Genomic DNA, 17,403 nt, shown 5'->3' on the forward strand with positions numbered 1-17,403 from the left:
TACTAGCCAGACAGGCAGCTACTAGCCAGCTACAAATCCCCCAGTTCATACAGCAGCAGCTTGTGATTTGGTGAAGTCTCTGCAATGCTGCTAGTATTTTTCCCCAAGGCAAGATATCCCCTTAATGTGATCAGTTTAGTGGCAAATGAATAATCATAACACATCCATGGCAGACGGGTGTCCCATTGATCTGTCTGGAGTCAGTCAGCGCCCCCCCCCCTTTCCTCTCGGTCTACTGCTGCATCAGCCACTCTCCCCCATCGATATGCTCTTGCCCCTTGACCCCTGGGACAGATCAATGGTATTGATCGAGAAGAGCAAGGGCAGGGTCCGCTGACTGGCCCCACCAATCCCCCCGTCCGTCCGTCAGCTAGTGTGACAAGACATGATCGTCATTAATGTCCCGCTGGCTGGCTGGGCCCCCCTTCCCCCACACACGCATCCCTGTCCCCCCAGTTACCTGCTCGCCACTAATGGTGCTGTCTGTCTGCCTGTATGTCTGTCTGCCTGTATGTCTGTCTGTATGCTAGGCGTCCTTTGTTTGGATACCTGTCTGATTGACACTCGCCTGCCGCTTTGTAAGACACTTATCTGAATTCAGGCTTATCGTTAAATGGGTTGACGTGGTGTAATAGCGTTTTGATAGTTTATATTGGTTCTCAAGTCATTGTGTGCACTGCCTTCCTGTTAGTTTTTTTGTGTTCTTTGAGACTACAGTATTTCTGGGGTGTAAATCATAATACTTCTGTTATGACAGCGTTCTCTTTTATGTTAGTAGTGCATCATAGAGGTTTGAGGAGATGTACTTACTCTACCTTCCTGATACTTACATTCCTTCTTCCTTTAGATTTTTACTGGAAGACAAGGGTCATTAATGTTTATGACATTGTACACATGTTCTGTTTCCACGAATACCACGACCAACCATGGTTTTCCAAGATTTGCTACACAGTCTAGCCTAGAGAAATGGAGATGATAGGAGTATAGAGGAGGAGAAGTGGGGGGAGGAGAGGCGGGTCAATGCGTGTCGTCTAGTCGTGTGCATGTGTTGGGGGGGAGTGGCTCTGCGCTGATGGGAGTGGCTCTGCGCTGATGGGAATGGCTCTGCGCTGATGGGAGTGGCTCTGCGCTGATGGGAGTGGCTCTGCGCTGATGGGAGTGACTCTGCACTGATGGGAGTGGCTCTGCGCTGATGGGAGTGGCTCTGCGCTGATGGGAGTGGCTCTGCGCTGATGGAAGTGGCTCTGCGCTGATGGGAGTGACTCTGCGCTGATGGGAGTGGCTCTGCGCTGATGGGAGTGGCTCTGCGCTGATGGGAGTGGCTCTGCGCTGATGGGAGTGGCTCTGCGCTGATGGGAGTGGCTCTGCGCTGATGGGAGTGGCTCTGTGCTGATGGGAGTGGCTCAGAGATTGTGTGTGTGTGTGTGTGTGTGTGTGTGTGTGTGGTGTGTGTGGTGTGTGTGTGTGTGCGTGGCGGGGCGGTGGTAGCTCCAGACATTGCAGTGACACTGCTGTAATGAAGCTGATTGATCACCAGTCCTGTTGTACAGACTGCCGCCTCCTCTCCCTTTCCTCTCTCCCTCGCTCCCACCTCCCCTCTTTCATACACAATAACTAGGGATGGGGGTTTGAAATAATTTTACTATTCGGAATAGTATCATGAATTTTGGTTGGATATCCAGATATTAGAAATAAATGTATTTATTTATTTTTTACTTACGTTTTTAACCTGAGCACTGCTGCACGAGGTACAGACTGGCACTTTATTGTTACAGCTGCAGAACGGGCCGAGAGAGATGGGAGCGAGCAGACTATAGCTAGCTAGGCTAATTGACACCACATGCTGCGCATTCCCCCCAACCCAATTCAGATAAAACTAAAGCCTACCTGTTTGTTGCTCTTTATAGCCTACTCCTTCAAATTTCAAGAGGAAGATAATGTAATAATACATTTCTGTGTGTGGAGCGCCAGAGTGATTTCTCTGAAGGATCTCTGCATTGCAGCAAAGCCGAGACTTGGGGGTTTCGCAGTGTGAATTCAGGGCTCCAGGCATAAGTTACATAAGCGGTCGCCGACAACAATATATCAATACAATTTGAAACTCTTACTGTTGAGAGTTATAATAGTATAATACACAAAGTGCAAGTTCGAAATTTGGTTGTGCATCAGCAGTTTTTATATTGTTATATGTCACTCACTGACAGTCACTTAATTAGCCATGTCAGCTAACAATGTTTAGATTGGTAAGTTAGTTTAGCCAGTTATCTAGTCATCATGGCCAAATACCGACAAGGCACACAGGGCACGTGCCCAGGGGCCCTGACCTCCAGGGGGCACACATTGATTTTGTTAGTCACTCTCACTCAGGTGTCATCAACATGGCATAAGTCATAGCAAAATGTGTAGAATTGTAAGGTGCAGGGAGCTTTAAAACTGGAGGAAAAAAATCTCTCCACCCCATGGCAAAATGAGTAGAATTTCAGGAAATTTGCTTTAAAACAGCTAAAATGTATCTCTGCCCCATGCTAAAATAAGTAGAATTTTATGAAATGTGTTATAAAATTGCAACATATTCTTTCTTCCCCATTGAAAAATGTGTAGAATTGCAGAAAAAAAAACGTTTAAATGTTCATTTTTCTCTCCAAGAGGGAGGCCACTAAAAATGTTTGCCCGCTTGGTGGGGAGGCCCCCGATCCGAATCTCGCTTAGGGCCCCTAAAAAGGCTAGCACATAATCAATCAATGATAAAATTTGCAGTCCCCCTTCTCTGTCGCACGGGGTCGCGACCCTAATCCATCTGGGGTGTTGAGGGTGATAGGTCAGGGGCTCTGAGATTAGGACGAGCCGTCAAGGTCAGATCTCACTCAGATAGAGAAAAAAGAACCCATCGTCTGTTTTCTTTGTTTTGCTCTGTCTTATGACTTAGTTCCATTTGCTGTGCCTCGTATCAACACTTTAGTGTTCATTGTATTCTACCAAGTGATGACAGACTGTGCATAAAATAGCCCCTCAAACAATTGTTATTTAAATAACCTCAACTTAAATAAAGATAATTTCATTCATCATCTTATCATCAAATGTGTAAGATGAGTAAGGTCTGTGGTATTTATTCTACCTTGGGATGAGGAGGACAGTGAAGGGGATCTTAAGGGGATAGATAGACGGGCTGCTAGAAAGAGAGAAACTAGATAGAATACTTCAGGTTAGGTTTAGCCACTTCACTCCGAAACCTGTCGGATTTCGGATTTCGGATTTCTGTGTCATTTAGCATCTATATACATGTATATCTATTTAATACTTTTATAAAGCTATTATGCTATTCTTTGTCTGTTCTGACTGGTGAACTACAGTGCTGTCGGACTGCATCGTCTGTCTGTGTGCATGCTTCAATGCTTCGGTCACAATATTGTGAAAGTGTCAGTGTTTTTGATTGTGTCTGTGTTCAGTTTTGGTGTCTGTGTCATTCTGTCTGCACTCAGTCTTTCTGTGCCTATCTTGTGTGTTGGGGGACTGTGACAGTGTCTGTCTCTGGTATGTTATTTGTGTCAGTTTGCTTGTTGTTTATGTTTTGTCTACGACTGTGTCTGTGGTTGTGTCTGTGTTGTGTGTCAACATGTCTGTGTTGGATATGTACTCTGAGTTGTGTGTCAGTATGTTAGTGTCTCTAGTGTAACAGCATGAGCCACTATAGGGCGTCCTCCTCCTTGGCCAACCCACCAGGCGGCTGGCTGGTTGCAGTGTGTTTGTGCTCCTTAGGAAAGAGAAGGAATTGATCAGCAGAATGGGTGGAACGTGTGCGTCGGCAGAGGCTGTATGGAGGGAGTGAGAGAGAGGGAGGGCTGTCGCTGCAGACTCCCATTGCCGTAGCGTAGTACAACACTCTAGGCGAGTGAGCAGCCACAGACAGGAGTCACAGACAGCCAGATGAGCAGACAGGTAGAGACCTGGGGATGGGGAGAAGAGGAGGGGTGATGGGAATAGGAGTTGGCCAGTGTTTTGGGAGACAAAATGTTTTGGCGTCACCGTTTTCTCCCGATGGCCCTGTTGTCACCGTGGTGTTAGTCTTGGACCTGCGTGGGAAAAAAACAGGATAGATGACAGTGTCACGATGCGGCTGAGATCCTGGAGCCTAAGGCGGAGGTGGGGGGTGATGAGATGGAGCTGATGATGCAAGCGGTAAGGGAGGGGGAGGGGGTGGAGAGGCGTCCCACCTCACTGACCTGCGTCTGGCTCAGCCACCGTGGTCTCAGCATCTCCCTTTCTGCTTTTCCTTTGCTTTCTTTATGCCTGCTCTTTTTTTATCCTTTTCTTCCTCATCCTCCACTCAAAGATGGATGACAAAGGCATAGTCGGCACAGAGACGGAGGATTGTGCGAGGCGTGCAGCAACAAAGGCAGCACTTGCGTTTCCGGAAGCTTCCGCTTTACTCTGTGTTCCCCTGAGTGAGGCATCTATCGATCTAATTATTAGTGGGAGGAGTTATGGGGCTATAGTGTACAAATGACATTTGGTTGCAATGTGGTGCGTTGTTAAGATTCATGACAGGGCAGTTTGCTTTCTTTCATGACAATGATGATTGTGTGTCTGGTTACCACAGCCTGTGACTGTACTCTGTGTGTGTCTGAACTCTGTCTGTGATGAGAGGACTGAGATGACTGAATGTGGCTTCTCTCGCTTGGCACTGTGGCGGTGACAACTTATTTCTGTACCGTGCAGAGCTCGCCGCCATGGCAGTGGGTGCAAGGGGGGGGGCAGTTAACATTAGAGAAAGCAGTGTGTGTGGGGGGGGTACACGTTGCAGTCTGTAGCAGGGAGTGGGGGGAAGCACTGTGAGAGCTCTGCACGAGACAACTTTATTTCAGTTATTATTATTTTTTAGGAGTATCGGTTTTTACCTGCCACTTCCGCGAAGCGGGTCAGCCAAGAGTGGTGGTGTCGTGTAAAGATATATTTTCTTATTATTTCATTTCTGACTGAGGTTATCCACAGAGCGTGGGGGGGGGTCTGGTCCCCCCAGTGGTGGAACACCTCAGACTGGGGTTGTCAGGCGGCTCTCCTCCCTGGCGGTGGTGTGGTGGTCAGCAGTGGTTAGTGCAGGCAAGGTTTCGGAAGGGTCCTGTGCAGTGGCCAGCACTGGGTCCAGCCATCCCGAGGGGGAGAGGGAGATGTAGACTGATGATCTGCCTGCATGTCAGAGGACAAAGAGGCGAGATGGCTGCCTGGCTAGGGGGGCTTTCCTCTGCCAGCACAAAGGCTAGTTAGCACAGAGCACAGCATAGCAGGGAATGCTGGCTCGCCTGTCCATGGCTAACTCTGGCTTCTGCGCAGCGACAGGGGAAATTAAGGTCTGACCATCTCCAGCAAGCCCTATTCCTCTTTTTTGCCCTCTTTGTTTTCTCTCATGTCATTCATCTTTGTCTCTGCCATTGTCTTGTTGTGCTGTGGTGTTAACGTTTACTGTGTTTGTGGCGTGTATTCTGGTAGGTCTATGTCTATGCCCATCTTTGTGTGCTGAGCCTTCATCTCATCTTTAACTCCAGCTCTCTGAAACGAAGGGATAAGTATTCTGCAGTGAAGGAGGGGAAAAGTGGGACATTTTTTCTCCTGCTTCGTCCACAGCGGACGACTGTTGTTTGACGGAGCCAGTCGGCACATTACCCAAGCGGTCAGACTGGACCGGACACTGGGCAGACAGACACGCGGAGGTGGTTTTGGGTCAGGATGGAGAGGGAGGCACCTAGGGGTGGTGGTAGTGAGAGATAGAGTGCGACCGAGAGGGGTGCCATGCTGCTCACCCCCACGTCCGGCCGACTGGTTGACTGACTGAATGTGTGCGGCTCCTCAGTGCCGGGACCCTGTTGTACTTCTCCTGCTCCCTGAGACCCTAACTTGTGAGCTCTCTCGATGAAAAATCACGGGTTAGGCTCTTGGGACGCGGGCGGAGGGCACGAGCGACTACAGTGGCAAACCCAATGTGCCTGCCAAGGGTGGAGTCGGGACGGAACAGCTGCTGACATCAATGTTACACACATCAGGATGTATGGGGAAAGGGAGGAATGGGAAGACAGGGAGAGATAGAGGGGATGAGGAAGGGGGACCGAAAGAGAACATTGTTGGTAGTGGAATGAAAACGTGTAGTTGTTTTTTGATGGACTTTACTATCGAGTTAGCCCTCACTCACATCCCTGTGTTCAATGTATGATCATCCATACATGGCAAAAAATAGAGGTAGATATTATACTATGCATGCCTGTGTGGCTTAGCAAATGTAAAGACAATGGTTGATAACAAAGTTGTGTTTTATCCATAGCGTCGAGGAATCATAAAGGCCAACGTATGTCACCACAGTAATGTAATTTACCACAATGCCCGTCGGTCAATCCATTCTATCACGGTACTTGGCCAAGATGTCGCATTGAACTGGTTTTCTCCATCTTGCTTGTGTGAATAACAGTCAAACTGCTGTGGACAAACATGCACCGACAACCATGTACCTCCATGAAGCGCACGTTTGGGATTTGCTTTTCCATGTATGTTTCCATATGAAATCTTTGGCGTAAATGTAAGACCCAAAAATTCTTCAATTCACCACACCCATACTCGACTAGCAAACCAACTAGATGGCATGACAAAGTCTATATTTTTTGAGCAGCATCAAATCAGATACACATTGCATCTACAGTACCTACTTTATTTATTCACACCAATGTTGCTTGGGCCAGTTTGAAACTTGGTATTTTACTGTTACACTACCCTGCTTCAAATATGGTGGCATCATGCAGCAGGCACACCTCATATCAAATCATTCAATACAGCAGGCACACCTCATATCAAATCATTCAATACAGCAGGCGCACCTCATATCAAATCATTCAATACAGCAGGCGCACCTCATATCAAATCATTCAATACAGCAGGCACACCTCATATCAAATCATTCAATACAGCAGGCGCACCTCATATCAAATCATTCAATACAGCAGGCGCACCTCATATCAAATCATTCAATACAGCAGGCGCACCTCATATCAAATCATTCTCTGCGCTGATGGGAGTGGCTCAGAGAGTGTGTGTGTGTGTGTGTGTGTGTGTGTGTGTGTGTGTGTGTGTGTGTGTGTGTGTGTGTGTGTGTGTGTGTGTGTGTGTGTGTGTGTGTGTGTGTGTGTGTGTGTGTGTGTGTATCAAAGTTAATATTTCAATTATGTATGAAGGAATCTGAAAGCATACTTTAATTTCAGCATCCCTATAACTGCTTTATGATTTTAATCTAAATGGATGCAAATAACTTCCCCTGAAGACACAATTACATTTTAATGACCTCAACCCAGCAAACCTGAAGTTAGGAATAACAATTACTTTTCTATTGCAAACATTTGTTTTCATTAATTACTCTACTATATTTGCACTGTAAATGATACACTATATGGATTATAGTACATATTTGTTCGGGACAGAAACATTGTTTACCTATGTAAATAGTTTACCATATGGTTTTCCAAATTGGTTATATTTATTTATTTACATACATTTTACATAGAGATCTACAAGATGTGTGGAAATTAGGTGATGTTCAAGCAGTTTAATATGTGGTGCTTAAATGTTTGTCATGTTTCAAACGTGTGTAAATGCTTCTTAAAAACCTTATATCATCTCAAATTATCGACTTCAATAAAGTAAAATAAAGAAATAAAATTTCTCTGAAATCCATCTTAATTCAGGGAGACAGAAGATTTCAGATAGGATGTAAAATGGGAACACATGATTTGTTGTTATACAAAATCAATCTGAACTTTTGACCAAGACAATACCATTACAAACCCATACAAATTCACTCTGATCTGACTGTTAGAAAGTCACCATCACAGCTGACCTCATTTTTAAACTTTCTGCTTTTCCCAAGGCAGCTAGTTTTTTTGTAAAAAAACCCCCCGCATTTCTGCTCAATGACCCACATTAGAAATGCAGTTTTAAAACAATAGATTTCCTCTCTATGCCCCCCCGCCCCCTCTCTTTCTCTTTTCTCTCTCTCTCTCTCTTACTAATTATGTTTTTTCCTATCTATTCCCCATTTGGTGTTCATAGTGAACAATGCCGATGCCAACTAATCAGTCTGTGTCTGTGCCACAGAGCCCACAGCACTAGCTGAAAGAGTGAGTGCCATGCCCCAATGAATACCAAGCAGCCAGGCACGGTGCGGCGAGCTCCTAGCAGTCAGACACGGCGCAGCGAGTGTAGAGCTGGTGCCCACAAAACAGCCAGACAGTTTTATTAGGATGTGTCTGACACGCAGCAAAGCCTGGCAGTCAGGGAGGCAGCTAGCGCTCGCAGGAAGCCCACTGATAAAATGGTCAGTGCATCAATGCATTTCGCTACACTCGCAATAACATCTGCTAACCATGTGTATGTGACCAATAAAATTTGATTTGATTTGATGCAGTGCTAGACTGCTAGCTCCCCTAAAACGAACAAAGCAGGCTGGCTGCTCTGCTCAGCCATATCGTCATCTGAAGGAAGCAATAAATATTACAGTCACATCATCTCAGCAACCCTCAGGGCTTTAGCCTCTAACACTGTTCAATACGGAATAGCCTAGGCAAACTATTTTACAATGAGAAACTGGTCCAAATTATGTGGATTTATTTTGCATTGAAATGCAGTAAAGTAGCCTACATGGCTGAGTCTGAAGGGAAAATACTACAATATGGAGAGAATCCCAAAATAGTGTAAAAGAGAATTCTGGATATTACTTTTGCGAATTATAACTTTGGTTCTCTTCTTCCTGTGTTGAGTGGATTCTACAACATGAGAAGAGGAATAGACAGACACATTGCAATAAATGAATAGCTCAAACATGGCAGGTTTCGGAGATGTAGTGTAAAATCCATGTAAATTGAGAGGCAATTCACAATTCAAACAATTAACTCTCCCTTCCTCTTCTAAAGGGTGTGTTGATATGGTAAAGGTTGATGAACTCTGATAGAGAACTGTTTGTATAGTCTGCAGAAAGAAAATGAACAAAGATAACAAGACATTGAAAATAAGCAAGGAAAAACAGTGCCGACCAATAAAAAAACTAAAACTCATCTTGTGGAACTGTATTTGTATTATTAAACATCGGCAACGAATCATCCAATTGTTTTCTCATATTTATTTCAATAATTTATGCCAAAAAATGCGATATCCTAATTCATTAATTTCAAACAAAGACCGACAAGGTACAGTAGGACAGATGCTATTACTATGATCTGCCTCTTGTCTGAAGCTGGTTTTGACTTTATATCATGAGATTATATCTTGAACCACTGTGGAGGTGGGTCCTCAGGTTAAAGACATAGTAAGAGATAAACATACTGTCTTGTCATTTCTCCCATTGATCATCAGCAACAGTAGTTCTATATTTCATTATTATGTCATGTATCAAAATCCCCTCTTACCATTTTGCCATATAGAGTAATTAAACCATATTACATTTTGGCTATATGGATTGGAATTGGACGTGTTAGGAGAAAAATATTTGTGCATTCAGTGTGACATTTTATACAGCATTCAGACTCTTTGGCTCTGAAAAAATGTGCTTGATTGATACTGCAACCAGCCGTGGATTAACCCAGGTTCCAGATGATTCTAGATTAAAGTCCATTCGCCAACGAACCTGGGGTGTGTGAAGATTGCATTCCATTCTAAAGAGGTGTGTGTGCGTGCATACGTCCGTCTGCCCGCCCGCCCGCCCGATGGGCCGTACCATCGTTTAATGATGGTGGGCTGGTTGAAATTGACAAAATCATTAAAATATATGCAATGCCTTGAGAAAGTATTCACACCCCTTGACTTATTCCACATTTTGTTGTGTTACAGCCTGAATTCAACATTTATGAAATAAATAAACTACACACAATTCCCCAAAATGACAGAGTGAAAACATGTTTTTAGAAATGTTTGCCTTATTTATTGAAAATGTAATGATTCACGTTGAGTCAATACATGTTAGAACCACCTTTGGCGGGAATTACAGCTGTGAGTCTTTCTGGGTAAGTCTCTAAGAGCTTTGCAGACATGGATTGTACAATATTTCTTTATTCTATTGAAAATTCTTCAAGCTTTGTCAAATTGGTTGTTGATCATTGCTAGACAACCATTTTCAAGTTTTGCTATATATTTTCAAAGCAGATTTATGTCAAAACTGTAACTCGGCCACTCAGGAACATTCACTGTCTTCTTGGCAAGCAACTCCAATGTAGATTTTGCCTTGTGTTTTCGGTTATTGTCCTGCTGAAAGGTGAATTCACCTCCCAGTGTCTGGTGGAAAGCAGACTGAACCAGGTTTTCCTCTAGGATTTTGCCTGTGCTTAGCTCCATTCTGTTTCTTTTTTATCCTGAAAAACTCCCCAGTCCTTAATGACTACAAGCATACCCATATCACAACTATGCTTGACAATATGGAGAGGGTTACTCAGTAGTGTGTTGTATTGGATTTTCCCCAAACATAACACTTTGTATTCAGGACAAAAAGTTAATTTCTTTGCCACATTTTTTTCAGCATTACTTTAGTGCCTTGTTGCAAACAGGATGCATGTTGTGGAATATTTTTTATTCTGTACAGGCTTCCTTCTTTTCACTCAGTTAGGTTAGTATTGTGGAGTAACTACAAAGTTATTGATCCATCCTCAGTTTTCTCCTATCACAGCCATTAAACTCTAACTGTTTTAAAGTCACAATTGGCCTCATGGTGAAATTTTTGAATGGTTTCCTTCCTCTCTGGCAACTGAGTTAGGTAGGACTCCTGTATTTTTGTAGCGACTGGATGTATTGAAACACCAGCCAAAGTGTAATTAATAACTTCACCATGCACAAAGGGATATTCTATGTTTTTTTACCCATCTACCAATAGGTGACCTTCTTTGCGAGGCATTGGAAAACCTCCCTGGTCTTTGTGGTTGAATATGTGTTTGAAGTTCACTGCTCAACTGAGTGACCTTAAAGATAATTGTATGTGTTGGGTACAGAGATGTTAAACAAAAATAATTTTCAACACTATTATTGCACACAGAGTGAGTCCATGCAACTTGTTAAACACATTCTTTACTCCTGAACTTATTTAAGATTACCATAACAAAGGGGTTGAATACTTATTGACTCAACACATTTCAGCTTTTCATTTTTTATTCATTTGTAAAAATGTTGAAAAACATAATTCCACTTTGACATTATGGTGTATTGTGTGTCTGCCAGTGTCAAAAAATATAAATGTATCCATTTTAAATTCAGGCTGTAAGACAAAATGTGGGGGGAAAGTCCAGGGGTGTGAATACTTTCTGAAAGCACTGTTTTTTTAAATTACTTTTGCGCTCTATCTGCTTTCCTAATGATCTATTTTGATGCATTTGCCTGACCAGTGGGGAACGGGCAGCCCGGTTTTCTGATTGGCTCAGTTGAGGTGGCGCAAATTCACATTCAAAGTCAAACGCTCATCATTAATGAGTGAGACCCACTCTGACTCTGTCAGAGAAAGGCACACTGACACAGATCATGCCTACTACTGAGATGGTTTGAGATGAGTTGGACCGCAGAGTGAAGGAAAAGCAGCTAACAAGTGCTCAGCATATGTGGGTTTTGATGTCATCACTATTATTCTACAATGTAGAAAATAGTAAAAATAAAGAAAAACCCTTGAATGAGTAGGTGTGTCCAAACTTTTGACTGGTTACTGTATACATTTAATTGTATTTATTATTTCTACTAATTCTCAATTTTTTTCTCTCTGCGTTGTTGGGAAAGGCCCTTAAGTAAGCATTTCACTGTTAGTCTGCAGCGTTAGTTTATGAAGTAACAAATACATTTGTTGAGATTTTCAAATTTGAATCGGCAGGACTTTCCAGCCTTCCGTGGCTATCTCCCGCTTATTATATTCGCTGAAAGGCCTGTCACTTCTTGATGTAAATGTATTCGCATCCACTTAAACTAATCACGGCATCATTCTTTGAAAATACACAGAAGGTTGTATTTTGAATTCAATAGAAGAAAACAGAAGGAGAGAGAGAGAGACTGCCAGTTCCTTAACTTCGATCTAAGTAACATAATAAAAAATCCCCATCAAACCTAGTCAATTTAAGCTAGGAATATCAGGGCTGCGTCTCAATCCACCGCATTCGCTTATGTCAGCTTTCCGCATCTGCGGTGGAAGGTGGCCGAGCTACAGTCGTATTCGTCAGACCTTGAGACATCCCGAAAATCGGTCTTTTCTCGAAAATGGCTGTAGCATCCGAATGGTTAGGCCTACAAACTATTATGACCACTCTATGGAACACGATGGTGTTCTCTGTTTTTCTGTACGACCCCCACAAGTGTCAGGTAACTCATCTGAAGGAAACCCATACAAACAAATTGAAGTATGGAGGTAGTTTTGTGTAATCTAAAATAAGGGGTTAAATGTGTCCAAAAAAACTAAAATATACTGCATATCCTAGATATAGGACAGACACTTCAAAACCTTATTCCTTATTATTTATGTTTTGATGTTTTTTTCAATTTATGAATGTGTTATTTAGTGTGTTTCTATGGGCTATTGTAGTAAAGGCCAAATTCAATATTTTATCAAATGTTTTTATTTATTATTTTTTATAGCTAAAGGGGTCCTAAAATTCTAAATCAAATAGCTAGATGATCCATGGTATGACCATCTTAAAACAATTCCGTATGTTAGCTTTGTACTTTATAAATGTTTTGAGTGACCAGTGTAATTTCTCACAAAAAGATGAGCATGCCATTGGACATTCCTGATGCACCTGGTAAAAGAATAAGCACACAACATAAGATGTTTCTGGAAATATATATACATGTGTGTATAACTAGCTTACTAACATTTACAAATGTGGTAGTAAGGATTAATAAATGGTGAGCAAATGGTTTGTAAATGCCTTAGAAATACCTTATAAATTAGTTTATTATGGACACTTAAAATAGAGTGTTACCCTAGGATGTTGCTGGGCCCAGCACAGGCAGTGTGGTCCCCGGGTCTTCTGGTCCCAGTGATGCTAGTCTTAGAACGTTGTATTTGTCTTAAACATGAGCTGGTTAAAAAAGGAGGACCATGTTTCACGGGTCACTGGTACAGTAAAAGTTGAGATGCTGTACTATAGTTGCCTATGTTATGTGTCAGTAGCATTACTGCCTTTGTGTGTAAGTCACGGTGATGTGGGCTGGTGTGGCTGAAATGCCAGGGCAGAATTTTTGTCCAAGTCCGTGTGTGTGTATGTGTGATGCTCAGCGCTTCCCATTTGTGTGTGATAAAATGTAATAAGGGCAGATTAAAGGCCGGTTCGCACATTTCAAATGGACAGAGTTGACGCAGAAATCTGATGGATTTAAAGGGATTTTTTTGTTTTGTTTTCTACCATTGATTGTCGGGCAGTGTTGTGCCTTGTGAGTTGCAGCTCAGCAGGTCTCTTATCTCAGGTAGATGGGGGAGCAGCAGGTGTGTGAGAGAGCGTGGTGGTGGGGGCGGGGCGTGTTTTTCCAGACACTGCGGCAGGAGGCCAGACAGTCACCTGAAAATACACAAAATCATACAAATGACAACTTTCGTTCCCTGAAAAAGCCATCCAAATTCAAATGTAATTTTCTATTTTAATCCAATTTAGGGGAATGTAGTGCTTTAGACCAGGGTTTCCCAACCCTCTCCTGCCTCCCAGAAGTTTCGCATTTTGGTTTTAACCCTTAACTGGCACACCTGATTCAATTATTCAACTAATCATTAATCTTTTGTCTAATTGAATCAGGTGTGCCAGTTTAGGGTTAAAACAAAAAATGAGATGGTTCGGAAACCCTGATTTAGACAATATACGTGCAGCACTTTACACCAGTGTTTCCCGTACTCAGTTCTCGGGCCTCCAAGGGATGCACATATTGAGGTTTTCCCTAGCACTACACAGATTATTCAAATAATCAACTCATTATCAAGCTTTGATTATTTGAATCAGCTGTGTAGTGCTAGGGCAAAAAACTAAATGTGCTCCCAGGGGGGGACCCAGGACCGAGTTTAGGAAACTCTGCTTTAGACAATACAACCATGGCACCAAAATATACAGGGCCAAGTTTTCCCTTTTATGCTCAGGGCAGCAATGCCCAGGGATACACTTCACTGCAGTAAGTTGAACAGTGGAAGGACCGTATCTACCTCTTCCTGACCTGAGACATCGTTTCAACCATAGGTATGGGGATGGAGTACAGAGACACTGATGTCTGGACAGTGCATGACCATTAGCATGTCCACTGGTATGCACTTTGTGTGTGCCTAAGTATGTGTGTGTGTGTGCCTAAGTATGTGTGTGTGTTTGTATGTGTACTGCATGTGTGAGTGCATGTCTATGTGTGTGTCATGTGCATTCTATCTGTGTACGTGCATTCTAACGGCCCATGATGGTGTTCTAGCTGAGTACTACTCCCTCCCTCTTCCACCCCTTCTCCATTCCCCCGTTCCTCCCTCCCTCCTCCCCACATCCACAGTTACCTCCCGTCTCACTCTGATCTGCAAATCACTTCGTCGGAGTTGTTGCCACGGAAACGTGGTATCTTGCTGCCAGCTTGCTGGAGTTATTGAACCGCAACTGGCTGGGATAATTAGGATCTGTCTTGCAGGTTGGGTTTCAACTAGCTGGGACTTGAATGTGACCTACAGCTGGCCTGGCTGTGTCGCCACAGGCAAATGCTTTTAACCCATTGGTTGGTTGGTCAACAGCTACTTGGACCAATTAATGAATGTATCTTTTACCTGGCAAGGACATGCCCAGTCAGAGACTGTAGACCTAGTCACAGAGACTGCACACAGACCTGCACACAGACATTTACACACACACTCAAATACTGCATACTGGCTCCCTTGTGTCACTGCTGAAAGCGATAATGACAGAGGAAATTCTTTGTGTGTCCTTGAGTGCACTGCACTGCCCAACCAATGCATAGGTGGTCACATGGACACAATCTGTGTAGTCATATTTCACACTGAGGGGTTATAATGTGAATTACTATGCCTGAATGTTTGTGTGACTCAGATATATGAATCCCCGGAATGGTCCTGAAATGTTTCTCCTCTAGTCATTGTTAACATGATTAACATCCTTTTTTCCTTGTCATTTTTCTGCTCTCACTAATTACCCCCCCTTCTCTCTATGTGTCTGCTCACTCACAGGTAAGACCAAATCACAGTCACTGTATCACTGGAGTCTGCCATCTGCCATCTCCAAATCTGTTACATTTGGAGAAATTAGTCTCTGTGTTTTCATTTAACTTTCTTCCTGTTTTGGTCCACATGGCCCATTGGCTCGCCATGAGTCAGTAGAAATGTCAGGCGTGCTGGCTGCTTCTCTACCTGACAGACAGATAGCCTGGAGCTGGGTAATTAGCCAGAGTCGTTTGGGGCAAGCTGGAAGCACTGCTCTGCAGATCTAGATTCCCACTGTGCAGAGGGAGACACCATACAACCTTTCAGTCTGTCCTGTCCCACTGTAGTCACTTAAAACACTGGTGTGTGTCCCTCCCCCCTTTTTGTCTCTCTCCCTCTTTCTATTTTTTCTTGTTTCTCTTTTTCCATCTTCCTCTATTTCTCTCTCACTCTCTTTTTCTCTCTCTGCCTCCCTCTTTCCCCAGAGCAAAGAGGAGGAGGTAGCGGAGGTGTAGGGGAGGGGGTGACAGAAGGGAGGCCGTTCCTCAGATGGAGCAGGGCGCTCTCTTCTCGTCTCCCCTCATCATTGGTATGCAGTGACTGTTCCCCAGGCGACAGGGCCACTGGGTTGGGGCTAAACTGACTGCAGGAGGAGAGTCGGGTCTACAGAGTAAATGAGAGGAGAGCAAGACAGCAGGTAAGGGTAATGAGAACAGGCAGAGAGAGGGAGGGAGGAGGACAAGAGAAAGGCGGAAGGGAAGCTAGATGTCCCAAGGGGCTTTTGGGGGTGAGGCACCGCCTGACCCCTCACACTCCGTACACTGTCCAGGCCCCCCCACACACACACACACATATTAATGCTTAAACTCCCGACCAGATACATTATGTTCAAGTGCACATCATGTATCCAAAAAGCAATAACATATGAGTTAGGCTAATGTTTTTGTTTTGCAAGAGCTTTTATGACTATATAGTGATAATGTAATGTTTCTTGAGATGCATGCATATGATTTCCTCAAATATTTGTATCTATTATGTTATTCCATAAAACATGAATCTTTAAAAATATATATATTTGAATATTGTTGTAAAGAATGCAAGTGATGGAATGCAAATAGTGTAAAATGTCATTACAAATAAAAAGTGTGAAAATAAACTGATGAATATTACACGTCTGTCTTTTATTTCTCGGGATCCCTACAGGATAAGTTCAACCCAGGTGATATGTAAGAAACCCCACATAATGTTATAACAATTTGATTTCCACTTCTCTAGTAAAGTTTTTATTCCCTGCTCATGTATTGGTTGAGTGGGCATTGGTTGGTGGAGGTGAATTAGCAACAAATATCCTAGGTTCACTGTGTGTGTGTGTGTGTGTGTGTGTGTGTATATATATATAGCATAGCCAGACTGTGCTTGGGGAGCATTGGGGCCACACTGCATATATCATCCATCATTGGCCCAGGGGCTGCTGGGAAGGCAGCAGACAGCTCCTCGGCTTTGACGATGGGAGCTGCATCCTAATTCTCCAACTCGGATCGCTCGGAACATTCACTCTCTATGCTCCTCCCCCGCCACCCAGGACGGAAAATCGTTAACCCTGCAATCTGGGAACAAAGCACAGAGCTTAGCCAGTCCACCAGAGCCTGCTGCTAGCGTCATCTCTATTACTCCACATATTTAACAATGTCGTACAGATCACACACTCAATGAGAATTGTGTTGTTACTGAGGTGAAAGATTAGAATTTTAAAATCAGTAATAATGTGAAACCATGGTCATAAACGTCCTTTAGATGGATTATTATTATACTGTATTGCATACGTCATAAACTTCCAATTGTTAATAACATGCATATAGTCCAGATGTTCTAAGATACTCAGAAGACGCTATTCAGCCATTTAGGGCCTCTTTATACAAAGTTGTACAGTTAATTTGCCTTGGTATAGTGTTCCTATACATGCAAGACAAAGGCCTTGTATGTATTACAAGACAAAAAAGGCAAACCAGTGTTTACATTTATAGGCTACACGCTTCAATGTGTCATGAACATGTCACATCGTGAGGTAACCAATTAATCAATTCATTCATGAATAACATGAAATCTCAAAATGTATCCTACTGTAAAAGTTCTGAAGCAGTTTGTTATAATTCATCTAGCTCACAAAGTATGCATGTAACATTAATGACATTATACAGTTCTTGTTCTTCAGGCTGTTGATACATTTTTATGAATAATTGTTTCAT

At 43.2% G+C, this 17,403-nt stretch overlaps 1 long non-coding RNA gene across 1 annotated transcript in view; it reads left to right on the top strand.

Moving 5' to 3' along the window:
* LOC139537419 (uncharacterized) overlaps positions 1 to 16,326 on the top strand; it is a 95,211-nt gene extending 78,885 nt beyond the window's left edge. The window contains exon 3 of the long non-coding RNA XR_011667531.1: positions 15,643 to 16,326. This is a non-coding gene — a long non-coding RNA (uncharacterized lncRNA). The remainder of the gene's footprint in view (positions 1 to 15,642) is intronic.
* The last annotated feature ends 1,077 nt before the right edge of the window (positions 16,327 to 17,403 follow it).

Source organism: Salvelinus alpinus, chromosome 13 (genome assembly GCF_045679555.1).
Source record: "Salvelinus alpinus chromosome 13, SLU_Salpinus.1, whole genome shotgun sequence".
NCBI lineage: Eukaryota > Metazoa > Chordata > Actinopteri > Salmoniformes > Salmonidae > Salvelinus > Salvelinus alpinus.